General features: G+C 55.1%; 2 long non-coding RNA genes across 2 annotated transcripts; one reads left to right on the top strand and one right to left on the bottom strand.

Moving 5' to 3' along the window:
* Positions 1-4664: 4664 nt before the first annotated feature.
* Positions 4665-8164, bottom strand: LOC145531798 (uncharacterized). The gene is made up of 4 exons (XR_014072765.1): positions 8042-8164; positions 6515-6816; positions 5765-5946; positions 4665-4870 (listed from the first exon to the last, which is right to left on the bottom strand). It is a non-coding gene; the product is annotated as an uncharacterized LOC145531798 (long non-coding RNA).
* Positions 8165-8271: 107 nt separating this feature from the next.
* On the top strand, positions 8272-15016 carry LOC145533518 (uncharacterized). The gene is made up of 4 exons (XR_014074137.1): positions 8272-8456; positions 13173-13372; positions 14103-14435; positions 14759-15016. It is a non-coding gene; the product is annotated as an uncharacterized LOC145533518 (long non-coding RNA).
* Positions 15017-23108: the final 8092 nt, after the last annotated feature.

Genomic DNA, 23108 nt, shown 5'->3' with positions numbered 1-23108 from the left:
CACTTTGTAGAGATTGAGTCTTCAGAGGATTCCATGATAGATGAGTTCCCTGGGAGACATTGCAAATGTGGATCTTGGGGAAATTGTGTGCTATGCTAAGTCGCTCAGTCATGTCTGATTCTGCAAGCCCATGGACTGTAGCCCACCAGGCTCCTCTGTCCATGGGAATTCTCCAGGCAGGAATACTGGAGTGGGTTGCCACGCCCTTCTCCAGGGGATCTTCCCAAGTCAGGGATCGAACCCATGTCTCTGGTATCTCCTATATTGCAGGTCAATTCTTTACCATTGAGCCACCAGGGGAAATTAGGAATCTTGCCTTTTCCTGTTGAAAATGCCTTTGGATGTTTATAAATATCTTTAGGAAACATGCAAGAAAATAAAGAGCAGAAGTTTTTCATGAAATGTCTGCAAAGCCCCCTTACATGGGAGACAAGCAGTTTTTCTCCATCTCTGCAGCCACCGTCCTAATCCAAGCCATGGTCGTGTCTGCTGACCTCGGTGACAATGACTTCCCCCAAAATGACTGTCAGAGGGATCTTCCTGGGCACCGATGTCTCAGCCTGTCACTACTCTGCTCCAACACCTGCTGTGGCTCCCCATTACCCAGGAAGACGTTCAAACTGTGTTGTCCATGAAAATTAATCAATAGTCAATTTAAGAAAGAAATAGAAAATTTTATTTGAGCCAACTTGAGGATTATAACCCGGGGGGACAGTCTTTCAGAACGCTCCTAGGACGGTTAGAGGTCAAGGCACAGTTATCTAAGTGTTTGAAACAAAGTGTTATGCATCAAAGTAATATATTGACAGCATATATAGTCCAACAAGGTGAGTAGTGGGTTGCTGTGACCCCTTACAGAATTGAGAAAGGACTGTTATCTCCTAAGGAGTTATCTTGCTGGTGTCAGGAGGAAATTGCTTTTTTTTTCTTTTTATTTTCTTTCCTTTTTTTTTTTGGTTGGTAGGCTTTCCTGTGTCTTCTAAGGGGATCTAATTAATATGTGGTGCAGGTGCACGATGCTCACTAAAGGGGAGAGGGCAGGGGCTCAAAGGGGCAGCGAGAGAATTTCATGTTTAAAATTCTTCTTGTTTTGCCTTAAAAGTAATTTTTTTTATCAGTATCGAGCCAACAAGATCTCCAAACCTGCTGCCGACCTCTTGGCTCACTATCTATCCCTCCAAGCCCTAGAAATACACTCAAGGCACATACTCATTTTATTTTACCTTTTCTTTTTTCTATTTTCTGGCCACGCTGAGTGGCAGGTGGGATCTTCCTTCCCTGACTAGGGATCGAACCTGCATCCACTGCAGTGGAAGTGTGGAGTCCTAACCATTGAACTGTCCGGGAAGTCCTGTGTCATTTTATTTTATTTTATTTTTTAGAATTGTTTATCTATTTTGGCTCTGCTTGGTCTTCAACGCTCTGCTAGTTGTGGAGAGCGGGGGCTATTCTCTAGTTGCAGCTGGAGTGTTTCTCATTGAACTTAGACATTGATGCTTTCTCACTGACACTTTCATAAAGTGTAGCCAGCTCGTTGGAAAAGACCTTGGTGGCCTCTCTCATTGCGGAGGCTGTATGTGTGAACCCAGTAGTTGTGGCTCCTGGGCTCTAGAGCGCAGGCTCGGTGGTTGTGGTGCATGGAATTAGTTGCTCCACAGCACGTGGGATCTTCCTGGACCAGGGATCGAACCCAGGTCCCTTGCACTGGCAGGAGGACTCATCCACTGAGCCACCAGAGAAGCCAGTCTTATGTAACTTTAAATGTTCTAATGTCCACACTAAAAAAATGAATATAAGCAGATTCCATAAAGTGTAGCCATCTTATTGGAAAAGACCCTGATGCTGGGAAAGATTGAGGGCAGGAGGAGAAGGGGACAACAGAGGATGAGATGGTTGGATGGCATCACTGACCCAATGGACATGAGTTTGAGCAAAGTGTGGGAGTTGGTGAAGGACAGGGAAGCCTGGTGTGCTGCGGTCCATGGGGTCGCAAAGAGTCGGACATGACTTAGAGACTGAACTACAACAGTTGGGAAAGCCGATTTCCATCCCCGAGTTCTTCCAAATACAATGAAAAGTCTTCCAGTGACTGAATTAAAGATCTGTTTTTAAAATGTTAAGTAACGGAGGCTGTGACGGAACCCGGGAAAAAGCTCCCTGTGGCGGAGAGTCCCTGAAGCTGTGTGAACCGTGACACCTGGAGGAGAAAGGAGGCTGGCACAGGGCAGATGGAGGATTCAGAGAAAGCCGGCGCTCGGTGCCAGGCGGGCCCGGAGCCATGTCGGCCTGCAGAGAATCCCCAGGGAGTGGCGGGAGGCTGGCGGCCCTCCCAGGTCCTGGACGGGGGCCAGGGCCAGTTTCGTGGAGACGTAGCAGAACAAGGTGACCCCAGCTGGCCGGCGGGCCTGGGGGTGACGGGAGAGGCTGGCAGGCGGGCAGACAGCAGCGAATGTGCTGTGCTGTGCTCTGGGCTGGCCTCCCGTGCTCGCCCGCACGCTCACGCCCAGCCGCAGGTGCGCACACCTGCGTAGGTGTGCACGCGGCGGGCAGGGCTGTGGGCACACTCAGACGGGCTGGTGGCAGCCTCACCCCCAGCCCAGCTTTAGTCCCGGCGTTTTCCGTTCTGCGAGGTGTGCTGTCCTAGAAATCCCTCCCCAGGCGAGGATTTCTAGGCAGCTGCAGCCAATTCTCATTCCTGCCGTGGAGTTCCTCCACAGACCCTGCCAGGAATGTCTCTTTTTTCATTTATTTCAGGCACCAGAGAGGCAGCGAGAGGAAGAGGCTCCCTGGCGTTTGCATGCGTACGACCGCCTCCTGGACACATGCACTCTGGAAACCAAGGCTGCAGAACTGGGTGCTGGCAGAACCGGGTCTTTCTTCCTCTGGGCTAGATCCCCTCCCCAGGAGCCGGCAAGCAGGGTGGAGGTGGGGGTCCCAGTGCCCCCGATACACTTCCTCCCCCACCGGATCCTCCCCACCTGCCCATTGGGTAGAACACTCCAAGGGCTTAGAGATCACCTGCTAGGAACTGAGAGAAAAGTCTAGACGTCTCTTCAGATGAGGTTGACTCTTTACTGGACATCTGCCAAGAGACCTCAAATGAGACACCAAACCTCATGGTGCCTCAGTTTTCACACCTGCAGAATGGGCAGACAGGCACCTTTCTTCCAGCTTTGTCAAGAGGATTCTGTGTGACTGCATCTGTAGAAGCCCCCAACCCAGCCCCTTACACATGATTGGTCCTCAGGAAGAAGAGGGCCGTGCCAATTCAGTCCCATACCTGACTCCCGGGTGATCCACCTCCAGCCTCGGGATGACACAGACCTATGGGTGCTCAAAAAGTGAGCCAACAGCTCCTGCTGCAGAGTTAAGAGCGGAGCTCATTACATGAGGCCTTTTTGATGAATTATAAAGAGCCTGAGCCTCATGCTAAGAAGGGAGAGGAAGAGATGTGAGGCCACAGGCAGGCAGACGTATACAGTTTATTTCTGGAGCGAGAGGAGTTCGGTTCTTTACTGGGAGAGCTGGGCCTTTGTTGCAGAATGACCAAGCAGGCTCCCGGCTGAGTCAGGAGAGCCCCATCGAGGAGAAAGCGGGAGGCAGGACCAGGTAGCGACTGCCCCTCTTAGGGGGTTCTTGGCTGTGTTGGAGGCTCGGGCTGTGGTATCTGCTCGTCGTGAGAAGGGGTCACGGCGGTCGCCTCTCTGAAGGTGTTACCTCTCTCCTGAGACATGCGCTGACAAGCACGGGCCCGTGCAGGAGTGGGTGGCCCTGGCTTTCAGAGGAGGGGGTTCTGCTGGGCAGCCCTCCCTGAAGACAAGTGCTTGGGAGGCAGATGGGTGGCGGCAGCGGGCACAGGGGTGGTCCTTGGATCTCCCATTTTCCTGCCCTCCACCCCTCTTCCTGTCTCCTGAGATGGGCTCCCAATAGACTCAGGGCAAGCCCCTGGCCTCCTTTCAGCATCTGTCCCCTGCGACTTGCTTCTCCCCCTCTTTCCTGTCTCAGCTGATGGCTGCTCCGTCGTCCTGGTGTCCCAGGCCAATCCTTCAGGTGACCCTGGACCAACCTCTCGCTGTCTTTCAAACACTCCACATCCATTTGTCAACACATCCCGGTTGAGCCCTGGGCTGCTGATATGCCAACCCTGTCGCTAAATGCTTTTTGAGATCTGTCTGCTTTAACCCTGCCAACGACCCAGCAGCATGGCCAGGGCAGGGTTGGGGGTGGGGCGGGATGGAGAGCCCCATTTTACAGGTGAAGAGACTGAGGCTCAGAGAACCTCAGTCATTTGCTCCATCAGTGGCAAAGCCTCAGAGCTGGCTAATTCCCACCTGCTCCCTCAGGACTATTTTCTTTTTTTGAGACAGAGACCTGCAGGTGTGTCCAAAGGCCCCTCCATCCTCCAATGTAGGGAGGTGGCGTTAGGTGCTCTGGGGCTCCACCACTGACCTCTCAATTGGTCTAGTCCCTCCCCCTCCAGATTTTTCACACAAGGACCCACTCCAGACACTGAGGCCAGCATGTGGGTGATGGTGGGACCGGACATCTGGTCTCCCAGGGTCTCGCTGTAACCTCTGTGGGTCCCAGCGCAAGGGAGCCGGCTCTTTCCCACTGTGAAGGCTGATCTGATCTGTGTGCAGGACCATAAAACCTAACGCATGAGCCACAGGGAAGACATTTTAATAAAAGCCACTACACACCATTTTTCAAGACAGGCTTGTCTGATGAATAGCTCGGAGGAGCCTAATAAAGTTATAGGTGGATGGAAATTAGGCCTTTTGTGGGTCCAGGAGTATTGAGGATGGTTCGTGCTGCTTTTTTATGAGACGGGGATAGAATGCCCCTCCTTCTTCGTTCCTTCAATTCCAGCCTGCAGGAAATGTTCAAACAGACCTGGAATGTTCCACTGCATGTGTGCATGCCAAGTCACTTTAGCCATGTTTGACTCTTTGCAACCCTATGGACTATAACTCCCCAAACAACCCCCTCCCCGTGCCCCCCTGCACCCGTCCCCCTCTGCCCCAGGCTCCTCTGTCCATGGGATTTCCCAGGCAAGAACACTGGAGTGGGTTGCCATTGCTGTCCACCTTCAAAACACTTCCAGGTGCAACCTGGATCCCACCTGGGCTTTCCATATACAGCCCAGGCCCCCAAGGCCACCCCTACTTCCTTCTCCACTTCTCATTCTTCCCCAGAAAGCATGTGGCCTGTGCATGGTGTTTGCAAATATCCTGGCTGGTGGAGCCCCCTACAGCCCATGGAGTCATTGCACATGCAGACCCTCACGTTCCCCGACTCCCAAACATCCCGGGCAGCCTCTGGAAGAAGGTGTGTGAGTGCAGAGGCAGACGCAGAGCCCAGGGCTGTGGAGCCAGGAAGCTGCACAACCAGAATCAAGACCTTGCCTTTGGACCTCCCTGGTGGCCCCGTGGTTAAGAATCCACCTGCCAATGCAGGGGACGCTGGTTGGATCTCCGACTGGGCAACGAAGATCCCCACAAGCCACGGAACAACAAAGCCTGTGAGCCACCACCACTGAGATCACTCTCCAGAGCCCATGAGGTGCAGCTACCGAAGCCCACGAGCCTAGAGCCCGTGCTCTGCAACAAGAGAAGCCACTGAAATGAGAGACCCACGCACCGCGACGAAGAGGAGCCCCCGCTCACCGCAACTCGAGAGAGCCCGCGGGCAGCGATGAAGACCCAGCTCAGCCAAAGATAAATAAATAGATGCAGTAAGAACTGTATTAAAAAAACGACCTTACCCTTTCGGCTCTCCTTGCCCCACGGCATCAGTGCTTGCCTGGTAGTAAGTTTCCTATGACCATTCAAAGCCTCTGCTATTGTACATTTCCGATGAGGACTTGACACGGCATCTGTGGTTTGGGGGGGCATCGTGGCTGCTTGCTATCTTTTGTAGACCCATCTTTTTGGTCCACTCAGGCAGCTATAACAAACTCCCAGAGACCGGAGGATTAAAAACAATGTGAGTTAATTCCTCATAGTCCCGAGGCTGGGCAGTCCAAGATCAAGGCAGGTTGGCAGGTTTAGTGTCTGGTGAGGAACTGCTTCCTGGGTCACAGATGGCCGTCTCACATGGCTGCAGGGGTGAGGGAACTTCCAGGGTCTCTTTTATTTATTTTTGATTAATTATTTTCTTTTTGACTGTGCCACAAAGCATGCAGGATCTTAGTTTCCTGACCAGGGATCGAACCCACACCCCCTGCAGTGGAATCACGGAATCTTAACCACTGGACTGCCAGAGAAGTCTCCCTGGGGTCACTTTTGAAAGAGCACCAGTCCACTCATGAGGGTTCCACCCCTATGACCTAAACACCTCCCAAAGGCCCCACCTTCAAATACCATCATATTGAGGGTTAGGATTTCAACATATGAATTTGGTAGGGAGACACATTTAGTCCACAGCACCACTTAAGCATTTGTGTAAATTAGGATGAAGGAAAGTGGAGTGTTTTCTTTCTTTTGGGCGGGGGTGTGGGGGTGGGGGCACTCACCACGTGGCATGACCAGGGATGGAACCTCCTGCATTGGAGGTGTGGGGTCTTAACCACTGGACCACCAGGGAAGTCCCCGAGACATTTCTTAAAATGATGCAAAGGTAGCAACGCGCAGCTTTTCAGAACACAGACGTTCACAGGGCTTCAGTTCCCCAAAGAAAAAGATTTCAAAGCTCCTTCTTTGACAATGACATCAAGGTGGGCAGGTCAGAGTCCATCAAAGCCCTCAGTGGACAAGTCTCAGCATTTCATCTTTATTTCTCAAGTTCATCTGATGGTCATCACTTGGTCAGGAACTTCTGGATCGGGGGATGGGAGGAGTTAGGCGTGGAGTTCATGGCCGAGGGTGGGAGGAGGAGGTGATGTGGACGTAGGTGCTCAGTGCCCTGGATGAAGGACAGCCAGGAGGGGCCCTGGGGAAGAGGGGAGGAGAGAGACTAACCCCCCACGAGGGGGATGAGGGGGTACGTGTGTTAGGGGAGGGGCAACTCATCGAAGGCTGCCCAGAAAAAGTGGAAGCTGAATGTTTCTCCACTAGCTGAGAACTCCTGATTATTTAGATGTGACCCTGGAGCCATCGATGGAGAGGCAGTCTGCCACGCAAGCGACTGGTGTAGATAAAATTGCAAGGAGAGGGTTCATAAGTTGCTTCGTCTAAGGCCATGTTTTCAAATACTGTTGAGAACTCTGCAGCCAAGGGATCAGGCCAGCCAGGGGGCCGGCTGGTGACTGAGCAGCAGAGCCACCCTGCCTGCCCAGTGATATGACGTAGACAAAATCCCAACTCTGCTGCCTGCCTGTGTTCAGTCGTGTCTGCCTCTTTGCGACCCCATAGACTGGGCTCTGCCAGGCTCCTTCGTCCAAGGGATTCTTCAGGCAAGAATACTGGAATGGGTTGCCATTTCCTCCTCCAGGAGATATTCCCAGCCCAGGGATCGAACCCATGTCTCCTGCATTGGCAGGTAGATGCTTTACCGCTGAGCCACCGGGGACACTTACGAGACCCTGACTTCACTGGCCTGGGGAAGAGCCTGGGCGATGGTAGTTTTTACATCTCCCAGGATGATTTCTCTGGCGAAGCAGAACGAGGCTGGTCTGGAAACTGGGACAGCTGTGTTCTGCCTCCTGCTCTGCCCTGGCTTCACTGGGGGACATCTGGGGTCCTTTCTGAGCCCCTGTTCCCCTAATTTTCCCCACATGCAGACAGAACTACATACATCTCTGGGGACACCGATGGTCAGGCCCCCCCCCCCCACCCGGCTAGCAGGGACGGGCATTCGAAACCTCCCAGCGGGAGAACTACAGGAGTCCAGGATTTCTTTCCTCTTTCCTCCACCTGGGGACACACCCCTCAGCATTCCTAGCCTGCACCCTGCTCCCACTGCCTGAGTCCAGCATCCCTGCCATGTCAGAGCTCACAGCTCACAGCCCTTCGGACGCAGGGCTGAGACCTCCTCAGGGTTCCAGGCTTTAAGAGCCATCCTAGCACTGGAGGAAGGGGGAGATGGGTTCCCGGGCTTTGACCTCCTTTCCATGGCTGCCTGGTGGGGGTGCGGTGCCTGCGGAGCTTGTGATCCAGGGCAGTAAGCCTTTGGTCTGCACCCCTGTTTCTCCAGCTTGTGGGTTCCAGCTGCCCTCCCAGGGCCTGGAAAACCAAAGCCAGTGACCCCCTCTGGGGGTGGGGTTTGGTTGCCATGGAGACCTTTTTACCTCACAGGCAGCTGATGCCTGCGTTCTGCCCCTTGCATCTTCCTAGGATGGGGCTGGCTGTGCTGGGCACAGTTCCACACTCAGACGTGGTCCCTGCCAGGAACATGGGGTGGGAGGGGGGCAAGGCTGCAGCCACAGACGCCAGCCAGCCCCCACCATGGACACCTGGGGGTCACTGCCCTGAGCACGTTCAATGACCCAACATAGAACCCGGCTGGTGATTGCCCAGGTGAGATGTGGTCCTGGCAGTTGTTAGAACAGCTATGTAGGTCAGCGGTGGGGCTTCCCTGGTGGCTCAGATGGTAAAGAATCCACCTGCCAATGTAGGAGACCCGGGTTCAGTCCCTGGGTGGGGACGATCCCCTGGAGAAGGAAGTGGCAACCCCCTCCAGTCGTCTCACCTGGAGAATCCCTTGGACAGAGGAATCTGGTCCACAGGGTCGCAAAGAGTCAGACATGACTGAGCGACTAAGCACGCACGCACGTGAGTCAGTGGTGGGTGGGTTTGGCCCACTTCTGAGCCCTCTGTCTACATTCCTGTCCCTCTGGCCCCGGCGGGCAGGGGACCACATCTCATTCGTATTTCTTGCACCCTTGGCATTGGTAAGGGATGCAGATTGGAACTGAGTTACAACCTTCTCACTCCTCCAGGAGGAAGTCCCAGGTCCTTGGCAGGTTTGTCAGAGCGTCCAGAAAACCTCAATTTCATATCCGATGTGGCCACCAGGCAGCCAGCTCCCACACCCCCAGGGACCTCCGTCTTCTAGAAAACTAGAAATCGGCTTTTTTTTTTTAACTTCTGCCGACAGCCCGAGAATCTTGTGATTTATACGATTAATATGAGAAGCAACATCATTATTCTGTTAATATATTATTCATTTCACCAGTGATCTATCCTCCCCACACCCAGCTCTGAGAGTCAATTTTCCCTCCCCGCTATTTTAATAGACCTGCATTCTAAATGGCGAGAACAGTACATTAAACATGTATAAGATGTAATCTCATTTGGAATGCGCCCTTCCAGTGGATCTGTCTCATAAGCATACAGACAACAATTGTTGCCTGGTCTTGTTGGGGCCTGCATGGGTGGGCAGCTGAGAACAAAGTCGGGTTCTAATTAAGGAATATGTTAAAACTTCCGATTTGGGCTTTAGGCTCATTGACAGGAGGTGGGGGGAAATGAATCAGCTCCATCCCCAGCCACTGAGGCCGCAGGGGTACCCCCCCCATGTGTCCCCTCCCCCACCCTTGCCATCCAAGCCCCTGAGGATGGGACATTTGGGTGAAAAGGGAAGGAGGGGCTCCTCTTCAAGGAAGTCAGACCCTCATCTTTCACTTAATTAAAAAGCACTTGGAATGGCTGTGGCCTTCCTGATGAGTACCATTCCTTCTCTTCTTAAAAACAAAAAATAGTGAAAGCGTTAGTCACTCAGTCGTGTCCGACTCTTTTGCGACCCCATGGATGTCACCTGCCAGTCTCCTCTGTCCATGGAATTCTCTAGGAAGTACAGGTTTGTGGCCAGAAAGCTGAGACCTCAGAAAGACATGGGCTTTGCAAGTGGCACTGTGGCAAAGAATCCTCTTGCTGATGCAGGAGATGCTGAAGATGCGGGTTCGATCCCTGGATCAGGAAGATCCCCTGGAGGAGGGCAGGGCAACCCACTCCAGTATTCTTGCCTGGAGAATCCCATGGACAGAGGAGCCTGGCGGGCTACAGTCCAGGGGGTCGAACATGACTGAGCGACTGAGCACGCACAGAGACATAAGCTGAAGGCACGCGCCCGGCGCCATTCTGCCCCGTCTGTGGCTCGATCACCACGCACTCTCCTCTGCTGGGACTCTGGCCCAGCACACGGGCCAGGACACCTCTCCCCTTCCGACGCCAGCTCCCACTGCCCCCTGCTCGGAGCCTGCACCGGGAAGCGGTCATGGATGGTGGCCGTGAGCAGGACGGCCACATCAGCGAATCTGGAAATGGTTTCTCCATCCCCCTCCCGTGAGCATGCTTCTGAGGGACGGGGCCCCTGTGCACCCTGACGGTTCCCAGGGCCTGGGCCACACTGTGGGCACCAGTCCACCTGCTTCCTAAGAGCACTTCTCTGCTCCCTTCCAGGCTCAAATCTCCCCAGCACCCCGGCTTCTAAGTACCCCCTCCTCTGTCTGCTGTCCCCCTTGGAATGAGCATCTTGGGGCACAGGCTAGCTGGAGGCTCTTCTGGCCACGGTGCAATCCAGGGGCCCATCGTGGAGCGTCAAATGGATAAAGGGCGCCATGCCACAGTGGGCAACATGGACACATTGACAAGACCATTTGTTCTCAGCGGGTTGTTGGCACCCCAAAGGGCTAAAATCAGTTCTGGCAGGAGGGCACAAAAAATATTACAATATCAATATTACAATATTACAAAATACGACAATCTCAGCTATTACAATGATTTGTGTCCATCCAAAGCTCAGAGGTACCCACTACCTGACAAAATCATATTTCTTAGTATTTAGTTTCACAGGGAAGGAGATGATTAGTTAAAAAGGGGCCTAAAAGGTCTCCTTTACTAAGGTGATACAGGAAAATAGGTTGAGAAACGCTGGGCTTGATGGCAGGGTGCATGGTACCAGTTCATCATCTCTGTCCATTCCAAAGCACCAGTGGTACTTATCTGACTTTGGAGAACAGTGGGGGCTGGACCAGGTGGGTTGTCCGTTACTGAGGAGAGGAAGGGGCGTGCCCATCCCAGGCCTCGGGCACTGGAAGGGGGAGGGTCCCTCAGCTCCAGGCCCGCCCAGCTCCGGGGCTGAAGAGCTAGAGTACCTGATGAGTATGTGCTGGCTTTATTCCTCCCTGGATCGGAGGTCTCAGCCCGGGGCCACGAGGGCGGGCCGTGAGAAAGCGCTCCTCCTCCAGCCATCTCTCCAGTATCCCTCGGTTCTTCTCATCCCTGAGGCTAGAGGACCAGTGACAACGACGGTCCTGGGAAGCCAACCTGTGACGCTCAGTTTTCTTTCCTGGCACCCTGAAGTTTTCCGCCCATCGGACGTGGGAGGCCCTCGGGTGGTCGGCCAGCGGGCCTGTGCTCGGTGGCTCGGTGGCTCACCTCTGTGACAACCTGTCATCGCCAAGCAATAGGTTCAAAGCCCAGCTGTCCCTTCTGTGAGCTCTGTGGCCTTTGGCAGGAGGCCTCGGTAAAGACCTGAGAGAATGGTGGCCCAGCAGGAGCAGGGACCACCACCCTTACCTCCAGCTCACCCATGGGCTCGGGTGTTTGCAGGCGGCGGGTCTCCCCTGGGGTGGGGTCTGCCCTGTTTCCAGGAAGGGTGAGGTTCCGGACCAGGGGGTAGACCACAGGGTGGCGAGGTCAGCGTGGGCTCACCTGGGGCCCTGGCTGTGCACCTGCCGTAAGGCCGGCAGCTCGCTCACCAACACAGGGCGGGTGCCCTGGGGAAATGTGGGGGTTGGGTTGCTCTCTGCTGGGCCCAGGCCACATGGGGGACACTGTGTGGACCTGTGCTCCTCTGGAGCTGGCAGGCCTGCACCCGCCTGCCCGCTGGATGATGGTGAGAGCCAGGGAGAGGCTGTCTGGCTCCATGTGGCCGCACCATGTGACCCTGGGCAGGTCCCCAAACCTCTGTGCACCCTGGGGGAACAAGTAGATGTGCTGGCTGGCCTCTCCGGTGGAACCCCACAATCCAGAGACCCCCCCCCCCGATTCCCCATCGTTGCTAAAAGGCTGCATCTGTGGGTGCAACCCCGGGTTCTGGTCTCTGGGAGTTTGACTTCTTGGGTACAGTAAGTGGCAGATTTGGGTGTTCGGCAGGAGACACCCCTCTGCACTGCGGTCTGGGTGTGGAAGCCCCCAAGTCGGTCCCAGAGCTGCACTGCTGCTCTCATTGGTTCCTCTCTCCCGACGCCCCTTTCTCCCCACCATGCCCGTCCCCTCCCCCTCCCCTCCCCTCCCCTCCCCTCCCCCTTCCCTCCCCCCAACTCCTCCCCTCTTCCTCCCCGGCCCCGCCCCTCCGCCCAGGCCCCTCCCCCTCCCTCCACGCTCCCCGCCCCCTCCCTCCACCCCAGGAATGAGAGGCATAGCCTTTCCCGTTGGCAGAGAAGCCCCGAGAGCCCCTCGCATGTCTGGCTGTGCGAAGTGTGGCCCTGATTCATGGTTTCCATGGCAACGGCACTCATGTAACAGCCTTGGCTTGTTGCCAGGGCAGATGACAACCATGACAGCAAGTCAGACCGCTTCCAGCTGCGCTCACAGCCGGAGGGGACAGGATGCTGAGTGGGGACAGCCCTCCTGCCTCTCTCTCTGCCTGGGTCCAGCCTGGAGTGTGTGCCCCAGGCGGCCACTCCTCTTGCCTGGACAACCTCAGCCGGGAAGTCAGGGTGCAGGAGGAGCCCTGGATGGGGACTAGGACCCAGGAGCAGGCCAGATGATGCCACTGTCTCGCTGTGCAAGCTTGGGCAGGACCTTGTCCTCTCTGGGCCCTGTCTATGCAGAGAGCTGGGCTGGATCAGTGACCTCCAGAGCTGCGTGTGGGCTGCGGCTGCTCCCTGTGGCCCTGCCAGGCCTTGGGCCCCGGTGACTGGGCTGAGTGGCCTCTCTGTGACACTGCTGGCTCCAGTGGGTGGGGGCTGCCTCTCTTCATTTTTCCGGCCCAGCCCTGTGTCCCTGCAGACGCTCATAACGGCCGCTTTCAGGGTTGCACCGGAGCCTTCAAGTTTGCAATCTCTTTGGGTCCTGCTGCTTCCAACAAGCCCACAGTCCTTAGCTCTGAGTATTGCAGAGGGACAGCGGATCGGAGCAGGAAATGAGAGTGTCCTACCCCGCCCTCTGCCTCCCCAAACTCCCCGTGCCCCACCCCGTGCCTTCCTGTGGACCCTCAAACACACACTTCTTGAACTGACCTCCCATTGACATTTCATGGGAGTTTTTTTTTGTATTTTTTTGCAGATTTCAGCCCTGTGGAGGCAGAGCGTACATCTGCTGTTTCACTTACCTGTTTCCGCCTAAGAAGCCACCCCAAGCTGCCCTCCTGTTATCTCTTACGGGGCTGTGGGCAGGCTGGGCTCCGCAGGGCAGTGCTTCTTCTGATCTCACTTCAAGTCTCGCATGTTGTCATCAGATCGTGGCTGGGCTGGTGTCATCCGCAGGTGAGACCGGACCCGGGCTAGGCGTCTCTCTGCTCCATGTGGTACAAGAGTCTGGCCTCTCTCCACGTCGTCCTCCTGGGGAGAGGGACCTGGACTTTTAGGTGGTGGCCCTGAGCTTCCCAAAGCGCAGGATCCAAGAGGGAGGAAGCAGAAAGGGGGCAGGCCAGACCTGGAATTGGCACACTGCTGCCATCCCACCGCGGGAAGGACCCGCCGGAGGGCGTGAACACTGGGAGGAATGGTTCATCTGGGCCATCTCAGGAGACTGCCCAGCGCTCAACCCACAGATGAGAGAACTGGGTGCAGATGGTTACATGACTTCACTCCTGACTCAGTCACTGGTGTCCTTGTGGGAGGGGAAGAGACCCAGATGCACATGTGTGCACGTACACACGCACATGCGTACACACACAAGTAAAGCCATGTGAAGGCGGAAGTCAAGGGTGAGGTGTCCATAGTGAGTCCCTTGTGGAGCAGGTGTTCCCGTCCAGATTGCTCAGCCTCCAACCCAAGACTCTGCCGCATCTTCTTCACAGCGAATTTCAAGGGACCCTGTGGCAGCTGTTCTCTGCAGCTTTTTTTTTTTTTACATTTTTTTTATTGGAATATAATTGGCAGCTTTTTTAAAAAGATTTTTTTTTCCCCTACTGTGGGCCATTTTTAAAGTCTTTATTGAATTTGTTACAATATTGCTTCTGTTTTTTTGTGTGTGTTTTGTTTTTTTGGCCAGGAGGCATGTGAGATCTTAGCTCCCCGACCAAGGAAGGAATACACAGCCCCTGTGTTGGAAGGCAAATTCTCAACCACTGGACCGCCAGGGAAGCAGCATTCTTGAAGGAAGAAAGGGCAAAGTTGGGGGCAAGGGTGGAACAGGCCCCGGGAAGGACATTGGGCATGCAGCTTTGGGTCTCCGCTGCCTTTTGCTCTCCTGGGACTGCGCTGTTTGTTCACAGGGAGCCCAGGTTGCTGCTGCAGTTGCTGCCCTTGTAATCTCTTCTGTCACCTGTCCTGACCCCCTGCAAGGGAGAGCATGGCCCTGGCTTCCCCCTACAGTCACCTAGAGGTACCTGGTGATGCAACTGGTTGGGGGGAAGTTAAGTCCCCCTGGGGCCAACTTAGGCTAAAGGAGATGAGAGATGGGATGAAGCTGGGGGATACATTCTCCTTTCCTCCTTTGGAGATGTCGTTCTGAGGCTTGGCTTTCTTGCTGTAAACCTGCTGGGAGATATCCCTGGGGCCCTTCTTGCAATGGGTGAAGCAGTGGCTGGCCCAGAAGCGGATCATTATGTGATATCTCCTGCATCCTGTCTCCTCTGCCCAACCTCACTCTCATCGCCCTGGGATTGCACCTTCCAGTAACCTGTTAGCATTGAAATCTTGCCTCAGGTTCTATTTTCTAGAAAACCTGGGCTAGGACAGCCCCGGAGCCTCAAGCAGCCCACGGAGGATGGAATAGGATTCTGAAAATGCTTGCTGAGCACTGACCTACAGGAGGTGAACGCTCAGTAACGATCACTCCTGTGACTCAAAATAAAGACTTGAAAAGCTTCACCCCACACCTTTCCAGGGAACCTCCTCTGGGGAAATCCCAAGAATCCTTCATGGTACCTGAGTAAATGCAGAAACTCTCGTCTGTAGAATCCACAAGGCCGAACTCCAATTTGATTTAGATCCCTATTTTCAGGCTTAAGGAATTTATATTTCATAGAGTCAGGTGATAATCCCTAACATTTATCAAGCACCTGTCAAGTGGCAGAAACTGCCTCGTACTTTAGATGGGTTATTTCATTTTATCCTCTCATAGCCTTGTGAAGAAGGTACGATTATTACACCCATTGAAAAAAAGGAGATGACAAAACAGGTCCAGAGACATCAAGCGCTTGTCCAACAACACACAGCTGATGAGAAGTGGAGCTGGGACTTGTCCAGTCTGAGTCCAGAGCCCTTGTTCTTCACCAGAACCAAGAGAGACTTCCCCTGCTCTGCTTGGCAAGAAGCATTTGTCTTCAGAAAGGACAAACATTTGGTCTTGTCTCTTTGACTAAAACATCTTCCTTTTGAGGTAGTGAGTTCTTCATCACTAGGAGCATGCAAGCAGTAAGTTGCAAGGGCTGTGTTACCCTGAGCATGGAGAGATGTTCAGGTGACAGATCCAGGAAATAGACCGCCTTTTAAACTTTCAAGGATTCCCTGGTGGCTCAGAGGGTAAAGCGTCTGCCTGCAATGCGGGAGACTCTGGTTTAATCCCTGGGTCAGGAAGATCCCCTGGAGAAGGAAATGGCAACCCACTCCAGTACTCTTGCCTGGAGAATCCTACGCACAGAGAAGCCTGGCAGGCTACAGCCCATGGGGTCGCAAAGTGTCGGACATGACCTGCGACTTCACTTTCACTTTCTTTCTTTCAACTTTCAAACATCTCTTTCTGTGATGGGCTGTCACGTTGTCACCACAGCTTTCCCAGGAGGACGCGTTAATTTTCTGGCACCCAGTCTATCTGGAAGGGCTCTCTGTTCCTCCAACCTGGGTACCATCCCCACTCTACACCCCACACCCCCAGTGTACCCCACTTCTCCAGGCTCCATCAGGACTGGGCAGAGCAGTGAAGGCTGATGCTGGATGAGGCAGGCTGGCTGTGGGTGGAAGAGCCAAGGAGCTCAGTCCCCTGGCAGCATAAGAAGACCCTCCCTTCTAACCCAAGGTGAGGCAGGGGCCCTGATTCAGAAGAGGAAGCCCCAGAGAGGACTGGCCCACGCGTGCTCTTTTTTTTTTTTAATAATAAATTGATTTGGCTGCAGCAGGTCTTAGTTGCGGCACGTGGGAGCTTTAGCTGCAGCATGTGAACTCTTAGTTTCGGCATGTGGGATCTAGTTCTCTGACCAGGGTTCGAACCTGGGCCCCCTGCATTGGGAGCACAAGCAGCCACTGGACCACTAGAGGAGTCCCCACATGTGCTCTTGAAGAGACGAGCGTTTCTAGACCAGCTGTGGGTTTGGCCCTGCTGCCTGTAACCGGCAGGACCCCTCCTCTGTCCTCGGCCCATGTTCAGAACAGCAAGGACTGAGGGCGGGGGTCTCCAGGTGTTCCAGCCCACCTGCCACACTTAGGGAAGGTTCTGGACCCACAAACCTTTGCAAGATCAGGGTCCCCTCCCATCTTCTTTCCCCAAGGCCCCTCCCCTCTGCTAGAGGCCGAAGTGTCCCAGCCCCACCCTGGTCCCCGGTCCCCGCAATGGCCTGCCATTTGCAGGCTTCTGCCTCACTTGTCCTGGGGGACCCCACCCCTGGTCAGCCCTCCAGTAGATCTGGGGTCCTCGGGTGTCCCCCGTAAGGCCTTCTCCTGCTTCGCCTTCAACCGAAGCCTCTGCTGCTCGTGGAGCCATGGGAAGCCCTACATTTGGCTGCCTCCTCCAGGCCCCCCAAGAGGCACCAAGAAGCTCCCAGGCCAGCCCCCATCTTCAGTGACTCCCCACAGGAAAGGCTTCCTTCTCACTCTTGGCTCAGCCGGAAGCAGGCTTTATGGATGCTCTGCTCCATGTGGTCATGCAGGGGCCCAGGCTCCTTCCGTCAGATGTCACATCTTCCCCTAGAGCCCTGGCAGCCAGGGAAGGAGGGAGAGTGGAGGAGGGTGTGACCGGCCAGGCCTGCCAGGGGGTGTGCACTTCACTGCCCACCCAACCCGTGAACCTGTCTGCAGGGGGCTGTGTGGTTCAGCTGGGTGTCCGGGACGCAGGCGCCAGGACCCCCGACTCCAGACACCACTGAAGGGTGGGGATTTCTGCATCCAGGGCACAGATCTGCACAGACCCAGGGTCTCCCCTGGAGGGGAGCTGGAGGGGAGAAGCCATCCCTGAAGGAGGAGCGAGAAGACCTTGCCTGCTTTCTCACCTGAGGTCCTTGGCCCCCCGAGCCTGTGGCTGGGGCTCAGGTCAGGCCAACTTTCCATGCCCACCGCCTGTTCCAGGGCTGGGACTCTGACGCTGGGCCTGGGGCTGGGGGGAGGCACACCTGAGGGGTGGCCCCCCCAGGCCCCCTGCTGCGGTTTCTAAATCTCCACCCTGGGCAAGCCCGCCTGTCTGCTCCCTTCTGACTCCCCCCTCCCCAGCTCCCAGCAGCCCACCCAACATGCCAGAGCCCCTGGAGCCCACCAGCCAGGCTGGAGCCCAACCCCTCCCTCCTGGAACAGGAATCAAATCGAGCTCCTGCCCCTCTCCCCTTGGAATCAGTCACATCAGCTCTGGATAGGTCTGTGTGCACAGTATGGGGGCTGGAAATGAACATTTCTCCCCAAATAATAACATCAACAGCCGCCTAATTCAGACCCAGCCTGGGCCTGCTGAGAGCTTTCTGTGCCTCCCTGGGAGGTCTGGAAACTGGGCCGAGCCCTGTGGGTAGAACCAAGCAGCTCCGGGGGCAGGGGATGGGGTGGGGTAAGGACAGACTCCCAGCCTAGAGCAACGGGGAGCAGGGATGGATGGTGGTGGCTGAGGGAAGGTACCCAGCATGCAGCCCCCTGCCGTTCACCATGAGAGGATGTGCCAGCCTTGGAGGTGGCACCCCTGCTGGCTGCCGGATCCAGGTGCTGGTGGCTGCGTTCCCTGCTTTGGGGGCAGGGGCAGCTCCTGGGCTTCTCAATCAGCAGTGTTTGCTGAGCCCGGTGGCTGACCCTCCACCAGATCTGGGCTCCCCGCTCCTGTCATCCATCTGCCATGCCCACTTCTGAACTGTGGGGCTACGTAATGTGTGGCATTAACCCAGGCTCACTGGCCCCATCTCTTCCCTGCTGTGTCGCCTGGAGCTAACCCCTCTGAGCTTCGATGTCCTCATCCATAAAATGGAGACAGTAGCAAGTTCCTTGAAAGATTGTCTTACGGGCTTTGTTGCTCAGTGGTGTCTGACTCTTTGTGACCCCATGGTCTGTAGGGCACTAGGCTCCTCTGTCCATGGGATTCTCCAGGCTAGAATACTGGAGTGGGGCTGCCATTCCCTTCTCCAGGGGATCTTCCCAACCCAGGGATCGAACCCAGGTCTTCCACACTGTAGGCAGATTCTTTACCGATGGAGCCACCAGGGAAGCCCAAAGGGATTAGAAATCACACGCAAAGCAGTGGTGCCTGGAGCACCTCCTGAGCTGGTGGCTAGTGTTGTCATGGCGATGAAGATGCTACAGAAGACAGAGATGGCTCCCAGACCTGCCATGTGCCACCTCTCCCACCTCCCCCCCAGCCTCAGATCCCAGGAAATGAAAGGAACAGGACCTGCCGCCTCCAGATTATTCATTTTCAGGAAACCTTCCCTGAGGCTCCCCTCATCTTAACTGGGCCTCACCTGGGAAGTGAGAGGTGGGGAGACGCCAGGCTCAGCAGCATCGCAAGGGACATTCAAGCTGGGAGCAGGGCCCCCACAAAGTCGGGGAGCAGGGCCCCCCACAAAGCCCCCAGAGCCGACTCGAGGGCAGCGAGGCCCACAGTCCCTGTGACAAGCTCACCAGGTCACTGGGCAGCGCTGGCCAGGTGACCACCCAGGCGTCTCCCACCCTCCTCCGGCTCTGAGGTTCCACACCTTCAGCAAACGCTCGGTTTCCGCACAGACCCGCAAACGTTCGTCTCCCTGGGACAGTCCTTAGTGACCACCCGCCCTCGTGTGACAGAGGAGGAAACTTGGGGATGGCAGGGACGGGCCGGAGGTCACACTGAGCCACAACTCGTGGCCTTAAAAGGACCCCACGGACTCAGAGCTGCTCTGGCCTTCCCCACGGCCACATCCGGTCCTCGCAGCCCTCCGCCCAGACCCGGTGCCCCCTGCCGTGCCCACCTCAATCCCCACGTGCAGCGACTGGTCTGGACCACTCACGCTCTCCACTGGCCTCCGTCACAGCTGGACACAAAGGCCAGACACAGCAACCAGGCCTCCCTGTGGGCACTGGCCTTGATACCTCCCTGGGGCCCTGATCTCTGAATTTGATCTCACGTGCGTCGTGACAGGGGCCCGAGCACTCTGTGCCTGGAGGTTTATTGAGACGGGGTGGGGGGGTCTTCTTCTAGATTCCAGAGTGGGCGGCTCAGCACCAGGACACCTGGGAGCCCACCCTGGGTTTGCCCAGACACAGAGAGGGTGCCCACTGGGCCATCCTAACTCCTCCAGGGAGAGCAACGCCTCTTAACCACTTCCAAGCCGCTTCATTTGTACCATCAGTAAAATATACAGAATATGTACCGTTTTTAGGTAAGCAGCTCAGCGGCACTGAGAACACTGACCCTGTTGTGCAGCCCCCACCACCATCCATCTCGGGAGCTTTTTCATCTTGTAAAAGTGACCCTCTGTCTCCTTTAAACACGAACCCCTCATCTCCCCCGTCCCCGGCCTCTGGGACCCACCCTGCTACTTTCTGTCTCTATGACTCTGACTCCTTCAAGGACCTCGCGTAAGTGGCATCCTATTGTGTTTACCTTTCTGTGACTGGCTTATTTCACCGAGTATAAGGTCCTCAAGGTGCATCTATCTTGCGACAGAATTCCCTTCCTATTTAAGGCTGAGTGATACTCCCTTGTGTGGACAGACCACACTTGATTCATCTGTCCACGGACACGTGAGTTGCCTTCATCTTTTGGCTACAGTGAACGACACTGCTGTGAACACGTGTGTGCAATTAACTGTTCAGTTACTCGGGCTATAGATCCAGAAGTAGAAATACTGGGTCGTACAGCAGTTCTGTGTTCATTGTGGAGGCATTCATCCACCTCTTACCTGGACCGCCACTTATGAATCTGCAGAGGGGCCAGAGCCCCATGCAGGAGAAGCCCAGCATTTCCTCCCAGAGGCATCGGTGGCAGCGTGGCACGGGGGCGTGGAGCTGGCTGAGGCCTGCCTGCCTTCTCGCTGTCTTCAGGCGTTGCTGGCGAAAGCTGACCCTTTGATCTCATCAGATTTCCAAGGGAAAGAAGAAAGGAGTGCTGATGGGTAGCAACGTGAGAAATCTCATGACTGGGGAGGCAGAGAGCTGTAGCGAGGAGCCTCTACTCTATTCTGAAGAATCCAGATCCTGTAGCTACTGAGAGCCTCCAAGAAGGAAGGGGGAGAAATAATTCCATTATTCAACAGTGTGGCTTAGTTGGGGCAAGAGCCTTGTTCTGTGCATAGTGAACAAATGCTGGTAACAACACTGCTTACAGCAAGACACATGAGCAGCACCCAGTAAATGCATCAAACTGTCTGGACTCAAAAACGCCTGCTCTCCTTCACCCAGGCCCCTGGGGTGGGGGTATGGGGCATGTCGACTGAAATCCAGCTTTGAAATGTTACCCCAAAAGCCTTGGCGGTGTTTTTGCTGCAGAGAATTGTCACCAACTTGCCAATGATTTTGGAAGGATTGATGGCAGAAGACCAGGATGGCCTCCCGGTGGAGAGAAGGGCTAAGGTGCTGGACCTCAGCAGAGTTTTCAACCCTCTGAATCCTCTTGCCTTCTTAGTCGCCCCGAATCACATGTGCCTCAGTTTATTAACCACCTTCACTGTGTCTGGCATCTCTACACAGCATCTCATTTGTTACCAGTTGAATTATGTCCTCTTACAATTCACACAGCCAAGTCCTATCATCCCAGTATCTCAGGATATGACTGTATCCGGAGACAGGAGGAGATTAAATTAAAACGAGGTCACTGGGGTGGGCTCGAATCCAGATGACTGGTGTCCTTAGAAGAAGAGGAGGCGAGGACACAGACTCACAGAGGGAGGACCGCGTAGGACACAGAGAGAAGACAGCCGTCCACAAGCCAAGGACAGAGGCCGCAGGGGAGACCGACCCTGCTGACACCTTGATCTCAGACTTCCAGCCTGCGTGAACATAAATTTCTGCTGTGTAAGCCACTCGGTCTGCGTTAGTGTTTATGGTGGACCAAGCAAAATAATCCATTGTCCATCATTTAGTCCCTCTAACAGCCCAGGGAGGTGGGTGACGTGAAGAATGGGGAGGATGAGGTCAGACTCTTGCCCGAGATGGTCCGGCAGCGCCAGCAGGAGCCAGCGGCTGCTGCCTTCTCCCTGCGGCCTCCAGCGGGGTCAGTTCCTTTCCCGGGATTGTTCCAGGCTGGCGAGGCTGCAGCTGAGTCTGCCTGGGTCTCCCTCCACTTTGACCTGTGGCTAAAGTGTTTCTTCTCTGGCTACCCCTGAAAGCACCGCCTGTGGATCTGGTTACCGTTTGGGCTGGATCGAAGCCTCCGCCTCCCAGTTCATCCATCGCAGGCAGTGAGAATGATGGCCAGGCAGCCAGGCTGGTGTCCGAGCCAAACGGCCCTGCTCAGGGCAGGGAAGGACCAGCCAGGGGGTCCCTGGAGAGTCCGGCACACAGGATGGCGGCCAGCGGCTTGGCTCAAAGGCTGGGGGCCGGGGCCAGATCAGCTTTGTCTGATCCCAGCGTGTGGGTTTGCACTGCGGGCACTGACACTATTTTGGCACAGAGAAGGCCCGTCTGCTGTCCAGGCCGAGCCCCTGCTGATGAATGCCAGGCCTCTGGCTGCTGGCTGCGAGAACTCCAATTGCTTTAAACCCCTACCTTAGGGGTTTGATATTGGTGTAATTTATAGGTCACGTCAGTTTTAGGATCCCCAGAAATCATTCCAGACCAGCTTCCAGCATCTTCAGCCGGTGACATCCACCTCCCCGGGAGCCCCAAACGTTGCTGTCTCTTTTTCCAGAGACCCTGAAACTCCATCAATAATCAGCGGCACCCCCCACCAGTCACATTAAAGAGAGAGCAGGAAAGTCCCTTCCTTCTTGGGTTGTGTTATTTACTGTGTGTTTTCCCAGTTGTTCCAACCTGTCTGCTTCCTGGAGACGGTGTCATGATTTGTTATAGTTGTTTAGTCGCTAAGTTGTGTCGGACCCTTTGCAACCCCACAGACTGCAGCCCTCCAGGCTCCTCTGCCCACGGGATTTCCCAGGCAAGAATACTAGAGTGGGTCGCCATTTCCTTCTCCAGGGGATCTTCCTGACCCAGGGGAATCTTCTGGGGTTGCCTGCATTGGCAGGTGGATTCTTTATCACTGAGCCACCTGGGAAGCCCAAGTGTCATGATGGACACGTTCAACAACGCAGTTTCTTTCCTGGGCCCTGGATGCTGCCAGAGACTGGTGACGTCCCGCCCCTTGGAGAAGAGAGAGCACAGCTGTCCAGCTGCCCTGAGAATCCATCACAGCACATCAGGCTCCACTTCCTCGGTGGAGCTTCTGGAATAGAACACAGTTGCTTACATATTCGTATTTCAGTCAAGTGCAGGCTGTTTCTTCATCTGTTAAGATTGTCTTCAAATAAAAAGGGGTGTGATGAATACCTTTCTCACACTCTCTCTCTCTCACACACACATCAGGCATCAAGACAGTAGACAACGCAAATTTTGGGCATCAGGTCTACCCAAGCTTGCACTCTGGGTCCACTAACTACTTGCCATAGATATAAACTGATTGAACACAGCTGACCTGGCAATTACCCTGAGCACAGGCGGGGTTTCTTGGAGGGACAGGTGGCCCGAGGAGCTGGGCTGCTGATGGACAGGAGGCGAGGAGCACTAGACCTCAGGATCTGCAAAAACAGTGAAGCTGCTCGCAACAACATCCGTGTGCCTGAGAAAAGCAATGCGAGCAAGCAGCCGTGTACATCTGTTGGAGGCGCACATCTACAGCGCTCATCAGTGTCTCGGAGCAGGTCTGTCACCTCCAACCTCAGAAAGGCTCAGAATCACTGCT

Source organism: Giraffa tippelskirchi, chromosome 13 (genome assembly GCF_054371585.1).
Source record: "Giraffa tippelskirchi isolate mGirTip1 chromosome 13, T2T-mGirTip1v1.2.pri, whole genome shotgun sequence".
NCBI lineage: Eukaryota > Metazoa > Chordata > Mammalia > Artiodactyla > Giraffidae > Giraffa > Giraffa tippelskirchi.
Note: the sequence above shows the minus strand (reverse complement) of the source record. Positions and strands in the feature narration are given on the sequence as shown.